We start from the raw sequence: 13,166 nt of genomic DNA on the forward strand, positions 1-13,166 counted from the left end.
TCAGTACAATGGAATTCGCCTTCACCGAAGACTTTTTATGATTATGGAAATGGTTTTGTCGGTTTTATTATGTATATTTATCAGAGAATCTCGCAAAGTTGGCAGTTGGACGTCAAGCTGATTAATAATTGCTTCCATTGGAGGTCCCTGAGCCGTGGGAAACGTTCATTAGTATGTATATAGCATATAGTATGGATCTGTCGGTGACCAGGGGAGCCATAACTCAATGTTAAGGCTTTGGACTGTGCTCTTTTCTTGTCATCTATCTTAATACTTTTGCTCTGTAATTGCGCTAACGTAAGGCGTATGTTTGACGATGCAAATATAATTTGAAATAAGACCTATGTGTTTTTATTGTAAGTGATACACGCGCAAAGAAACACACACACACACACATACGCACGCACGCACGCTTGCATGCGCCCACACAAACATACTATTTTAATTTCATCCTCGGGAACTATCTGAATATCATATGTGAGTGAGTGAGTTTAGTTTTACGCCGCACTCAGCAATATTCCAGCTATATGGCAGCGGTCTGTAAATAATTGAGTCTGGACCAAACAATCCAGTGACCAACAACATGAGCAATGATTTGCGCAATTGGGAACCCATGACATGTGTCAACCAAGTCATCGAGCCTGAGCACCCGATCCCGTTAGTCGCCTTTTGCGACAAGCATAGTCGCCTTTTGAGGCAAGTATGGGTTGCTGAAGGCCTATTCTACCCCGGGACCTTCACGGGTCGAATATCACATGTGCATGTCGATACGAGCCAATGGAAATATTGAAGTATTTGCACGTACGCACATACGCACGCACATACGCACGCACACACAGATGCACATAATCCGTACAATGTTTCATTACTCTTGACTTTTGTTAATAAGGATCAGTCTGAAGTGACATCGACGCGCAGATAAAGATTGTTGACCTTTAAGGTGTAATTAAATCAAAACAACTTTTATAATCCATGGACGCATCATAAAAGAAGTCTTGCGGTTTGAATGTTGAGTGACTGAATGTGTGAGTGAGTGAGTATGGATACATGCCGCTTTCATCTTTCAACAATATCACTGCGGGGACACCAGAAATGGGCTTCACCCATTGTACCCGTGTGGAGAATATCGAGACCAGCGGGCGCTTTAACCACTGGGCTTCCCTATGTTGAATGTTGCAGTGTGACCCATGGTGACACCAGCGAGGATCTACTCTAAAACCTAAATCCAAACACGAGATTCTTATCTAACATCCTATAATTATACTACCCTATATTTTTATCCAATAATTAATATGCGGTTCAGACAATATTCAAATGCTTCAATGCCCTCAAAAAGGATCTAAGTTTTTCATGTCACATTCAACCGAACCTTTTGTTGTCTATCCGTAGGGCTTGTGTAGAGTGAGTGAGCTGGTTTCTACGCCGCTTTTTGCAATATTACAGCAATATCACGGCATGGGACACCAGAAATTAGAAGAATCGAACCCGGACTTTTGGCAGGACTAGCGAACGCTTTAACCACCATGCTACCCCACCGTGTCAGGGTTGACAAAGATGTATTAGTCGCCTCTAGCGTTCTGTGTCATGAGCTTCGAGCGCATCCGGGAGCTCCCTTTGTGTTCCCCGTCCTATGAGCGTACGTCGAGGACATGTAGGGGTTTCCCCTAAATGTCTGTCACATGACTGAATACTCATCAAACATGAGTTGAAAGAAAAACAATCCACCCGTAAGACCCAGACAAGTTAAAATCAAGTAACCGCACCCTTTGCCACTAAGATTCACACAAAATGTTAATATCAAATGCGATCAAGTTGCAGGTATGATTGCTTATCAAAGTTTTTGTAAATCGACACTGCCTGTGTGGACTAGGCACCATGATCTCAACAAGGAAGTGGTTTGCTAATTACAACAAAACACGCCAACAAACCGATCACGACACAATATTAATATAATAATAATAATGTTCAGATTTAAGCAGGAGGTAAATAAAGGGATCAAAATCTTTCCAATATCAAGAAGAAAATTTGCCTAAAGGGAAATCGAGTGCACGATTCCGCTTAAATCGGGAGAACAAGCACATGAAAACGCAAGGAATACTAAAGACAGATGACTCCCAAACCTTGGCGATTTATAAAAAGTATGTTTTGTTATCCAACACCAAAAACTGGCTGTTATATGAGATATATTTAAAGCAAAATCTCCGAGGAGATATCACAAATGATACTCGAGGTCCGGGTTCGACGGGTACAATGTGTGAAGCCCATTTCTGGTGTCCTCCGTCGTAATACTGATCTTGGTAACAGCGGCGTAAAACTAACCTCTCGTGAAACACTTAGATCTGGGAAAGGTTTGATGTAAGGTAAAGCATTTGAATATTTTCTAAACCGCATGTATATATATACTCACTAAAACATTTCGGCATTTCGAAATCAAAATATCACTGGGTCATGATTAACGAGCTTTTTCCGAGTTTTCTAGTTAAATCGATGCACCACTACAAATTTCAGCAAAGCGTTAGCTGAAGAAGAGAACAGACAATTGCCAACCGGATGCTATCAAACATTAATATGAACACTCCAAAGTAGGTCAAGATTTGACGTTTTGACAAACGTATGTTCACCAAATGAGAGTACACAATCAAATGGCACAGCAGTTCATCATAGCAGGGACAATACCAGGTGAATTTAGGTATTAGCTGGAATTTAATAAACCCTTTAGGTTTTGGAGGCAAGTGACCATTTCCGGTCAAAATCTGATTTGACGGGGCTCCTTAAGCAGTGGAGTGGGTTCTGTTGGGTAACGGTATTGGAGAAAATAAGATTCACAGGGTGAGTGAGTTCAGTTTTACGCCGCACTCAGCAATATTCCAGCTATATGGTGGCGGTCTTTAAATAATTGAGTATGGGCCAGATAATCCAGTGATCAACGGCATGAACATCGATTTGCGCAATTGGGAACCTATGACATGTGTCGAGTAAGTCAGCTAGCCTGACAACCCGATTTGGTTAATAGTATAGTCGCCTTTTTTGGCAAGCACTGGGTGCTGAAGGCCTGTTCCAACCAGGACCTTCACGGAATATTCGCTGTTGTTTCCGATAATCAATTCGCACCATCATGCAGTTATCCGTTCATGCAGTACCAGCAGACAGGTTGTGCGACACGAGAGACGCCCTGTTGACAATGGTAAATGACATACTGGGTTAAACCTAGGTTATCAAGCAGCTACTGAAGCGGCATAACAGGGCATATGTATGAGTCACGGCGTGTGTCATTGTCAGACGGTGTGTTGTTCCGCTTGACAGACGGTTGTTGTCATCAGGTAGACTTGAGGTTGAGAAGTGAGTTGATGGGTTGAGTTTTGTTTGTTTGTTATTTAACGCCGCAATATCCCAGCTACATGGCGACGGACCGGTTTGTGCATGCTCGAGGCTTGGACAGACAATCCAGTGATCAACAGCATGAGCGTCGATCTACGTAACTGAGACACGATGACATGCGCCAACCAAGTCAATAAGCCGTTAACCCGTTAAATTGAACTACAACAACCCATGCTTGCCACAAAAGGCGACTATGCTTGTCGTAAGAGCCGACTAACGGGATCGGGTGGTCAGGCTCGCTGACTTGGTTGACACATGTCATCGGTTCCCAATTACGCAGATCGATGCTCATGCTGTTGATCACTGGCTTGTCTGATCCAGATCCTATTATTTACATACCGCCGCTACATAGCTGGAATATTGCTGAGTGTGGTGTAAATCTAAACTCACTCACTCACTCACTCATTCCACGCACCAGGAAAACGAATGATTGATAGCATGGATAGCACGCCTGGGCTTCAAAGGTTTTAAAAGATCATACGCCTTGACTAGAAGAACTAAAATGAATGATGGGTTACCGTTTCCTCGTCTGATGGATATTTACAATTGTTTTCGAGAATAACACTTCCCTTTGAATGAGTGAGAGAGTTATGTTAGTAAAATATTCCAGCAACATCACGGCTGGCGGCACCACAAATGGGCTTCATACATTGCTTCCATGAGGGGAATCGAACCCGGGTCTTGGAATGAGGAGCGAACGCTTGAACCAGGAAGCTATCTCATCGCCTCCTGAAAGCATTAGCTTTCGACAAATTCGGTAAGCGTCCAATATCTTTCCATCATAGACCTCAACGTTTTGTTTCGATATTTTTAGTGATATTTCGAGAAAAAACATTCACTTTGTTGGAAATATTTCGTGACAGAGAAGCCAGCGAACCTGACGTCTAAATGTATAGTGAGCTTAAACAGAATGACCTACACTGATCGCTCATTTTGTTTACATCGACGTTCATCCTTTGTAGTGAATGAAAGTCGGTTTCGATGTGAGTTTAGGACAGTTTTGAACATTGCAGAATGTGAAATTCACAATATGATACATTTTCTTATTGTTTTTTCTCACACAAAACTAACATACAAGATACCAACACGAGTAGACATACAAATATTTAGGTGTGATAAACTTAACCCCATTTTGCCACATCGGGATCCCTTCGAAAGTGGATTTGTCCGGTGCTTGGGCTGCGGGGATCGGCTTTGCGTATCTTCTATAACGATAGCTTTTTAATTCCACGATTGTCGGCAATACAGTGATGTGTTGGAGGGGCGGGGTAGAGACGGGGTATGGGGGTTTTAGAAGAACAATAAACGTCATTAGATGACAAAGAATCTGTCGACAAGGCCATAAAAGTAACTAGATTATCATAGAAGTAAAACTAGCAAGTAACTTTCAAAATCAGACAATCCATTCAATAGTAGACAAGAAGTTCAGAGTAGTAAAGAGAGCAGCCTCGTAGTTATGTTAATTTCGATTCGATGCAACGTAAGATAGGGCGTGGGGAGTCGGGGAGGGCGAAGGGACGGAGGGCGTGAGACAGACAAAGAGAGAGGGAGGGAGAGAGAGAGCGAGAGGGGATGGAAGGACTGACTAAGTGATGCGCATTACCTGTAGTTTTCGGCCCACACTTCCATAGGCTGTTTTAAACGCCACATCAGTAGAGATGACATTTATATGACGCCAACTCAAACCTATTATCAGTTTCGTTTACAAACGTAATAGTCAAGCGTGTATAAATTTAAAAGTTAACAATATAAACATGAATAAAGGATGAATTAAACAGAAATATCAATGTATAATAATACCAATTGTATCAAGAATATCTTTAACGTTTCTAATACCGTAGAGTATCTCGATTCAAGTCGAGGTTTGACATCTCGTGAACTATATACATCACAGCAAGTTAACTGTTAACAGCACCAAGCAGGCATATCTGGTTATGAATGATTATGAAGGTAGGTAATGTGCATATTATAATTAACACGGTGTATCATCAGGCGTTTGGGCAAGACCAGAAATAAACCGGAATTCGACCAACATCGTCAACATCAATACCTATTGAAGAAGCGATGATACAACAATGGTCCTACCTGGACGAACTCTTCCGGTTGGCCTTTGGCTGTAAACCCCAACTAACACAAAACAGTGTACACTTTCATACGGGTGACATGTAATCTCCCTTTCCAATGTTGTAATCCAAGAGAGAATATGTTCGATCACCTCCGTTCCAGGTAAGAAGCGATCTCACGAGTCGAAACACAACGACTTAAGATAATTATAATACCGAATCAGGGCTGGTTGCCAGTAGCGCTTTCAGCGTGTTGTCGTCTAACATAACCCGTTCAGCTCTGATTCCTTCAAGTCTAACAATAGTCTTTACGTGTTGGGCCCGACTTGAGGTGATAGACATGGTGCTGACAGATGTGATGGTGAATACATGTACATATCACTGTCTGTCACACAGACCGTGAACTACATATACCTAGAAGGCCCACGCAAGTCAAGATACGTGGAAAGTACTTTTTTATGTTTATTTTTTGTTTATATCCCCATAGATATAATGTTCAGTATGATATGTGGATTCTCTTTTTATATCCCCATAAATATAATGTTCAGTATGATATATGGCAAGTATTTTTCTTATACTCTTTTTTTATATCCCCATAAATATAATGTTCAGTATGATATGTGGCAAGTATTTTTTTATACTCTTTTTTTATATCCCCATAAATATAATGTTCAGTATGACATGTGGCAAGTATTGTTTTTATATTCTTTTTTTATATCCCCATAAATATAATGTTCAGTATGATATGTGGCAAGTATTGTTTTATATTCTTTTTTTAATATCCCCATAAATATAATGTTCAGTATGATATGTGGCAAGTATTGTTTTTATATTCTTTTTTTATATCCCCATAAATATAATGTTCAGTATGATATGTGGCAAGTATTGTTTTATATTCTTTTTTTATATCCCCATAAATATAATGTTCAGTATGACATGTGGCAAGTATTGTTTTTATATTCTTTTTTTATATCCCCATAAATATAATGTTCAGTATGATATGTGGCAAGTATTGTTTTATATTCTTTTTTTAATATCCCCATAAATATAATGTTCAGTATGATATGTGGCAGGTATTTTTTTATATTCTTTTTTTATATCCCCATAAATATAATGTTCAGTATGATATGTGGCAAGTATTTTTTTATATTCTTTTTTTAATATCCCCATAAATATAATGTTCAGTATGATATGTGGCAGGTATTTTTTTATATTCTTTTTTTATATCCCCATAAATATAATGTTCAGTATGATATGTGGCAAGTATTGTTTTATATTCTTTTTTTTATATCCCCATAAATATAATGTTCAGGATGATATGTGGCAAGTATTTTTTTATATTCTTTTTTTATATCCCCATAAATATAATGTTCAGTATGATATATGGCAAGTATTTTTCTTATACTCTTTTTTTATATCCCCATAAATATAATGTTCAGTATGATATGTGGCAAGTATTTTTTTATACTCTTTTTTTATATCCCCATAAATATAATGTTCAGTATGACATGTGGCAAGTATTGTTTTTATATTCTTTTTTTATATCCCCATAAATATAATGTTCAGTATGATATGTGGCAGGTATTTTTTTATATTCTTTTTTTATATCCCCATAAATATAATGTTCAGTATGACATGTGGCAAGTATTGTTTTTATATTCTTTTTTTATATCCCCATAAATATAATGTTCAGTATGATATGTGGCAAGTATTGTTTTATATTCTTTTTTTAATATCCCCATAAATGTAATGTTCAGTATGATATGTGGCAGGTATTTTTTTATATTCTTTTTTTATATCCCCATAAATATAATGTTCAGTATGATATGTGGCAGGTATTTTTTTATATTCTTTTTTTATATCCCCATAAATATAATGTTCAGTATGATATGTGGCAAGTATTGTTTTATATTCTTTTTTTTATATCCCCATAAATATAATGTTCAGTATGATATGTGGCAAGTATTTTTTTATATTCTTTTTTTATATCCCCATAAATATGATGTTCAGTATGATATGTGGCAAGTATTTTTTTATATTCTTTTTCTATATCCCCATAAATATAATGTTCAGTATGATATGTGGCAGGTATTTTTTTATATTCTTTTTTTAATATCCCCATAAATATAATGTTCAGTATGATATGTGGCAAGTATTGTTTTATATTCTTTTTTTATATCCCCATAAATATAATGTTCAGTATGATATGTGGCAGGTATTTTTTTATATTCTTTTTTTATATCCCCATAAATATAATGTTCAGTATGATATGTGGCAAGTATTGTTTTATATTCTTTTTTTTATATCCCCATAAATATAATGTTCAGTATGATATGTGGCAAGTATTTTTTTATATTCTTTTTTTATATCCCCATAAATATAATGTTCAGTATGACATGTGGCAGGTATTTTTTTATATTCTTTTTTTAATATCCCCATAAATATAATGTTCAGTATGATATGTGGCAAGTATTTTTTTATATTCTTTTTTTATATCCCCATAAATATGATGTTCAGTATGATATGTGGCAAGTATTTTTTTATATTCTTTTTTTATATCCCCATAAATATAATGTTCAGTATAATATGTGGCAGGTATTTTTTTATATTCTTTTTTTATATCCCCATAAATATAATGTTCAGTATGATATGTGGCAAGTATTGTTTTATATTCTTTTTTTATATCCCCATAAATATAATGTTCAGTATGATATGTGGCAGGTATTTTTTTATATTCTTTTTTTATATCCCCATAAATATAATGTTCAGTATGATATGTGGCAAGTATTGTTTTATATTCTTTTTTTAATATCCCCATAAATGTAATGTTCAGTATGATATGTGGCAGGTATTTTTTTTATACTCTTTTTTTATATCCCCATAAATATAATGTTCAGTATGATATGTGGCAGGTATTTTTTTATACTCTTTTTTTATATCCCCATAAATATAATGTTCAGTATGATATGTGGCAAGTATTGTTTTTATATTCTTTTTTTATATCCCCATAAATATAATGTTCAGTATGATATGTGGCAAGTATTGTTTTTATATTCTTTTTTTATATCCCCATAAATATAATGTTCAGTATGATATGTGGCAAGTATTGTTTTTATATTCTTTTTTTATATCCCCATAAATATAATGTTCAGTATGATATGTGGCAAGTATTGTTTTTATATTCTTTTTTTATATCCCCATAAATATAATGTTCAGTATGATATGTGGCAGGTATTTTTTTATATTCTTTTTTTATATCCCCATAAATATAATGTTCAGTATGATATGTGGCAAGTATTGTTTTATATTCTTTTTTTTATATCCCCATAAATATAATGTTCAGTATGACATGTGGCAAGTATTTTTTTATATTCTTTTTTTAATATCCCCATAAATATAATGTTCAGTATGATATGTGGCAGGTATTGTTTTATATTCTTTTTTTATATCCCCATAAATATAATGTTCAGTATGATATGTGGCAAGTATTTTTTTATATTCTTTTTTTATATCCCCATAAATATAATGTTCAGTATGATATGTGGCAGGTATTTTTTTTATATTCTTTTTTTAATATCCCCATAAATATGATGTTCAGTATGATATGTGGCAAGTATTGTTTTTATATTCTTTTTTTAATATCCCCATAAATATGATGTTCAGTATGATATGTGGCAAGTATTTTTATATTCTTTTTTTATATCCCCATAAATATAATGTTCAGTATGACATGTGGCAGGTATTTTTTTATATTCTTTTTTTTATATCCCCATAAATATAATGTTCAGTATGATATGTGGCAAGTATTGTTTTATATTCTTTTTTTATATCCCCATAAATATAATGTTCAGTATGATATGTGGCAAGTATTTTTATATTCTTTTTTTATATCCCCATAAATATAATGTTCAGTATGATATGTGGCAAGTATTTTTTTATATTCTTTTTTTTATATCCCCATAAATATAATGTTCAGTATGATATGTGGCAAGTATTGTTTTATATTCTTTTTTTAATATCCCCATAAATATAATGTTCAGTATGATATGTGGCAAGTATTTTTATATTCTTTTTTTATATCCCCATAAATATAATGTTCAGTATGATATGTGGCAGGTATTTTTTTATATTCTTTTTTTTATATCCCCATAAATATGATGTTCAGTATGATATGTGGCAAGTATTGTTTTTATATTCTTTTTTTATATCCCCATAAATATAATGTTCAGTATGATATGTGGCAAGTATTGTTTTATATTCTTTTTTTAATATCCCCATAAATATAATGTTCAGTATGATATGTGGCAAGTATTTTTATATTCTTTTTTTATATCCCCATAAATATAATGTTCAGTATGATATGTGGCAGGTATTTTTTTATATTCTTTTTTTTATATCCCCATAAATATAATGTTCAGTATGATATGTGGCAAGTATTGTTTTTATATTCTTTTTTTAATATCCCCATAAATATAATGTTCAGTATGATATGTGGCAAGTATTTTTATATTCTTTTTTTATATCCCCATAAATATAATGTTCAGTATGATATGTGGCAGGTATTTTTTTATATTCTTTTTTTAATATCCCCATAAATATAATGTTCAGTATGATATGTGGCAAGTATTTTTTTTATATTCTTTTTTTATATCCCCATAAATATAATGTTCAGTATGATATGTGGCAGGTATTTTTTTATATTCTTTTTTTAATATCCCCATAAATATGATGTTCAGTATGATATGTGGCAAGTATTTTTTTTATATTCTTTTTTTATATCCCCATAAATATAATGTTCAGTATGATATGTGGCAAGTATTGTTTTTATATTCTTTTTTTATATCCCCATAAATATAATGTTCAGTATGATATGTGGCAGGTATTTTTTTTATATTCTTTTTTTAATATCCCCATAAATATAATGTTCAGTATGATATGTGGCAAGTATTGTTTTACATTCTTTTTTTATATCCCCATAAATATAATGTTCAGTATGATATGTGGCAAGTATTGTTTTTATATTCTTTTTTTAATATCCCCATAAATATGATGTTCAGTATGATATGTGGCAAGTATTTTTATATTCTTTTTTTATATCCCCATAAATATAATGTTCAGTATGATATGTGGCAAGTATTTTTTTTATATTCTTTTTTTATATCCCCATAAATATAATGTTCAGTATGATATGTGGCAAGTATTGTTTTTATATTCTTTTTTTAATATCCCCATAAATATAATGTTCAGTATGATATGTGGCAAGTATTTTTTTATATTCTTTTTTTAATATCCCCATAAATATAATGTTCAGTATGATATGTGGCAGGTATTTTTATATTCTTTTTTTATATCCCCATAAATATAATGTTCAGTATGATATGTGGCAAGTATTTTTATATTCTTTTTTCATATCCCCATAAATATAATGTTCAGTATGATATGTGGCAAGTATTTTTTTTATATTCTTTTTTTATATCCCCATAAATATAATGTTCAGTATGATATGTGGCAAGTATTGTTTTTATATTCTTTTTTTAATATCCCCATAAATATAATGTTCAGTATGATATGTGGCAAGTATTGATTTCCGCAGTTTTTGAAGTATCAGTGGTTCATTTTTTGTGAAAAAAAACCCAAAAAAAACAAGAAAAACATTTGCCACAGGGCAAGTGACCTTAAGGAAGTAACTTGTCTTGTCTAATTTACCACTTACCCTGATTTTCATGACACAATCATGCTCATCATATGATCATGCAATTATGAAAGAATAAATCAGCGTTGTATGTTATGTTTACTGGACTATATCCAGAAGTGATAAATAGCAAAGAACGATAACTCTCTGTATTATCATTGCGAAATTTAATAGCTACACTTTGAGCAGATATGAAAGGAAATATGGGTTTATTTGCAGTTTGAAACCGTAAATGGAAATCATCTAGTAGCCCGGACATGGAAACTGACTTGTCCCGGGTGTCGGGCAATGGGATTTGTTTCCATTGAGTATACAGTGAGTGAGTGAATCGGGTTTTATACCAATATTCCAGCAATATAATGTCGGGGGACAGCAGAATTGGGCTTCACACAGTTTGAAGACATTTTATTCCTCAAGATGGCCAATTTTAGAATTAAGGGGAATCGAACCCTGATTTGCGTTGTGACGAGTGAACGCTTCAACCACTAAGTTATCCCACCGCGCTTCTGAAAGTGGTGAATGTTTCGGTTATTTTCATGTTATGATCATTTGATTGATAGCTAGAATGTCTGTTTCAGTGTTCCGCGGTTTTAACAAATTTCTTTTGTTATTTTTTTTCATGGCGCCACGGGACGCCCGAACGACTTTGTCTAGAATAGATGGTGCGATCTCGTTGAAATCGAGTCCGGCTAGCCCAACTGGTTGTGTAAATAGTTAATGACGGCCGTTTCAAATCACCGTCTCTGTTTACTTTTCTTTTTAAGTATCTTGCACAGCGTTATTTATTACAATGAGTATATGGATTGTTATGAGGATTATCTAAGTATGAAAAAACTATGAAAGCTACGTACTCGTCCAATATAAAGTTTAACGTTCTTCAGCGCCGCTGCACCACCCCCACCCCTGGATCCACCTGGGGTAACGTATAACACAATCCCGCGAAACAATGATTCTTCTGGTGAATGTGACCCGTGAAGGTCCCGGGGTAGAATAGGCCTTCAGTGACCCATGCTTGCCATAAAAAGTGACTATGCTTGTCGTAAGAGGCGACTAACGCGATCGGGTGGTCAGGCTCACTGACTTGGTTGACATGTCATGGGTTCCCAATTGCGCAAATCGATGTTCATGTTGTTGATCAGTGGATTGTCTAGTCCAGACTCATTACTTACAGACCATATAGCTGGAATATTGCTGAGCGCTGCGTAAAACTGAACTCACTCACTCAGTCACTCTGGTGAATGTTTTGGAGCTAATGGTTACTCCGAAACGGCTGTTAATATTTTTGTATCACCACACTGTAACCAAAACAGCATTACATGGAGTGCAAAAGCAGAAGAATGTTTGTTGATCACGGTTATCTGGTCGGCATTTCAATCGACATCTGCAATCCAAAAGAGCTGAAACTAGACTGCATTGCTCGCTTCCGTTTCAAAGACAATGGGTTACAACTGAACCCCACCACCCCAATGCTTGTCGAAAAAAGCGACTAACGGGATCGGGTGGTCAAGCTCAGTGATTTGGGTGACACATGTAATCGGTCCCCAATGGAACAGATCAATATATTCCATTGCCATATTATCCCACGGCGTCAATCACTGGATTGTCTGGTTCATACTCGATTAACCCGTGAAGGTCCCGGGGTAGAATAGGCCTTCATCAAACCATGCTTGCCATAAAAGGCGACTATGCTTGTCGTAAGAGGCGACTAACGGGATCAGAAAACAGAACACAGCTGTTCCACTAACGCAAGACCCGTGAAGGTCCGGGGTAGAATAGGCCTTCAGCAACCCATGCTTGCCATAAAAGGCGACTATGTTTGTCGTAAGAGGCGACTAACGGGATCAGAAAACAGAACACAGCTGTTCCACTAATGCAAGACCCGTGAAGGTCCCGGGGTAGAATGGTTCTTCAACAACCCATGCTTGCCATAAAAAGTGACTATGCTTGTCGTAAGAGGCGACTAACGGGATCGGGTGGTCAGACTCGCTGACTTGACTGACACATGTCATCGGTTCCCAACTGCGCAGATCGAT

The 13,166-nt window shown here is 35.2% G+C and overlaps 1 protein-coding gene across 4 annotated transcripts in view; it reads right to left on the reverse strand.

The window, feature by feature from the left end:
* LOC137259277 (multiple epidermal growth factor-like domains protein 10) overlaps positions 1-13,166 on the reverse strand; it is a 68,371-nt gene that overhangs the window by 44,108 nt on the left and 11,097 nt on the right. For 2 of the 4 annotated variants that reach the window (XM_067796909.1, XM_067796912.1), the window contains exon 1: positions 5,464-5,723. The exons of the other annotated variants lie outside the window; for them this stretch is intronic. The gene's annotated coding sequence lies outside the window, so the exon portion shown is untranslated. Of the gene's footprint in view, positions 1-5,463; positions 5,724-13,166 lie in introns of those variants that run through there. 4 annotated transcript variants of the gene reach the window in all.

Source organism: Haliotis asinina, chromosome 13 (genome assembly GCF_037392515.1).
Source record: "Haliotis asinina isolate JCU_RB_2024 chromosome 13, JCU_Hal_asi_v2, whole genome shotgun sequence".
Taxonomy (NCBI): domain Eukaryota; kingdom Metazoa; phylum Mollusca; class Gastropoda; order Lepetellida; family Haliotidae; genus Haliotis; species Haliotis asinina.